Below are 2,816 nucleotides of genomic sequence, written 5' to 3' on the forward strand. Positions count from 1 at the left end.
TTTTATTAGGTAATTGCCTACAACATCAAGTTTTTTTTTTTTTTTTTTTTTTGTATTTTCAATGAGCTAAAATATATTTCACAATTAGATGATCTTATGAATTGCTAAAAAACAAAACCAATTACCTTTGTTATTAGGATTGACAATGGGGCTAGAGCAGGGCGAGAGGATTCTCCTTCCCCGTCTCCGCGGGGGTATTTCCCCCATCTTCACCAATTGAAGGTAGGGACGGGGACGAGAATTTTCCATCGGGGAAAACGGGTCCCCAAGGGACCCATCCCAAAATTTTAAGTCATGAATTATATTTCTATTTAATTCTTTTTAACATGTGGGCTTCTTTTGTTACTATACTATAAACCCTAACAACATTTATGTGGATTTGGAATGCATTTCCAAGTGTTCAATTTTAAAAATTAGTCATTTTGAATAAATCAAAATGTTTGGAAACAACTCAAAATTACTTTTGAAGTATATTTTCAACAATGTTTGTAAAAAAATGTTTAAATAAAAATGAAGTTTTTTTTTAAAAATATTTTTTTTCTCAAATCAATCCAAACGGGCCCTCATTCTATTTCAAAATGTCGGTTTTAAACCAACAATACATTAAAGGGCTTTAATGTCGATTGACAACTGACACTAAAGATAGTGTTATTAAAGCCTTTTAATATTGGTTGCCTTTAATGTTCGATTTTAAATTGACATTAAAAGACTTTAATAACACAGTCTTCAATGTCGGTTGCAACCAACATTAAAGCTCTTTAATGAAATTTTCAACGGACATTAAAGGGCTTCAATGTCAGTTACAACTGACATTAAAGCCCTTCAATGTCGGTTACAACTGAAGACCAATAATCAAATGAAACCCTCTAAACCGACATTGAAGCCCATAATTTGTTCGTTTTATCAATTATTATCTTTTTTTTTTAATTTTGTTGCCAAATCTATTTTTTCGGTCAAGAAGTTAAAAACGACATTATATGTCTCGTGTTGGGTCAGGAAATGTATGTCATTGTTTTTTATTAAAAAATATATAAAAAAAAATTGCATGGCAAGCCATCAATATTTGTCTTCCACCTATGAATTTATCCGCAAACAAGAATCAATATTTCCAATCCATTACATATACTCATCAAAATATGAAATAAACACATTAATCACCAACATTTGCATAACAATAACAGATTTTCATAGAATACTTACACCAAACCATCATTTCTCTCATTCACAAATATCAATTAGTACTAATTCCATGAATACTTAACACCAAATACCCCATGAACACAAAAATATTATACATAAATCTTCCAATAAACAAATCATGGTTAGATAAATTTGCATTCATTCTAAGCTAACATTTACATTCTATTGAGACAAAAAACAAGAATTACATCCTTACACAAATCGACCAACAAAACTTGCCCATTAGGTTCGAAATACGTCAATTTCTTCTTGGGTATATGAATTTTTTGTATTGAATTACAAAGAGGGGGGAAAAAAGAGATAAATTCAACATAAGTTTACATCCATTTATTAAATTAAAGCTAGTATATAAAAAATAAATAATTTACGTACGAGGCTAGTAATGGGAGTAGTAGGATTATGCATTATTTCGTGTAATAGGAGTAGTAGGATTATCCATTATTCAACCGACATTGAAGCCTAAAATCTGTCCATTTTTTTTTAAAATTTCGTTGCCGAATCCATTTTTTGATCATAAAGTATAACATGACACATCATCATCAAACACTGTGGCTATGACATATTATTCATGTATGAATTGTAAATCTGTTACATTTAATCCGAAAATTCTGCTATAAAATTATAATTTAAAAGGTCGTACAGTAATTCAGGCCTTGACACAAATTACAAGTAATACAAACATTATGATTTTACAAACATTATGAGTTTATTGTCCCTCTCCACTTGGTAAGTATGGATCCCTTCATATTCTTCTTGAACAGACCCCCCAGCTTCAACAGTGTCTAATTATATGCATCTTTGTCTGACCACTATTGTTCGAAGGATCACCAATAAAAAAGGTTTAAGACAAAGAATTGAAAGTGAAAATGTGATCAGAATTCATATTCAACTAACCGTGTTTATTGGGAATGTGCATAACATTCAAGGAAAAATTCTTGTAGTGAATGTGTTGGATTTAGAGTTCCCCAAGAAAAAGCATAAAGAGGTTGCGATACCAAAATTTTCTCCTTTGTTGCACCTACAAAAACAAGAAAACTCAATAGTTGAATAAATGAGAGAATCTTCTTTTTCAAGATCTTGAATAAGAGAAGTTTGGTTACCTAGATATGAGATACGAAGATGATGGAAAATTTTCGGCAGCATAATGATGCTACTACAACAAAACAAAAAATTTACCTTGAACCTGTTCAAAGAAACACATTCCCAAAAATATTTTATAACCACTTGTTCTCAATAGAACTATCAGAATTCTCAAAAAATGAATATTCAAGAACACATACATCAATAAGCAAATTTAGCTCACAATATACTTCAAATCTTAAAAGTTGTCACAAAACTACCATAGTGCATGAATAACCCACAAACTACCAAGTGCAACCCACAAACTCAAGCACCTTGAATCAAATCTAAACTACAAATAAATAGTACCCATGAGTCATAAACAGGTGTTACATTCTAATCCAATATGGTCCAAAGAGAAATAAGCACACTATAACTTTTGAAACAGGAATTTCCATATCATTAGAGTTACTTGAAAATACTTAGAAACTGTACTTAAAACTGCAAGCATTCAAAAATGTACTTACCAGGAACAATTTTTACGTGAATCCCTTGCT

This window comes from Benincasa hispida, chromosome 1 (assembly GCF_027475165.1).
Source record: "Benincasa hispida cultivar pf3 chromosome 1, pf3_genome.v1.1, whole genome shotgun sequence".
Taxonomy (NCBI): domain Eukaryota; kingdom Viridiplantae; phylum Streptophyta; class Magnoliopsida; order Cucurbitales; family Cucurbitaceae; genus Benincasa; species Benincasa hispida.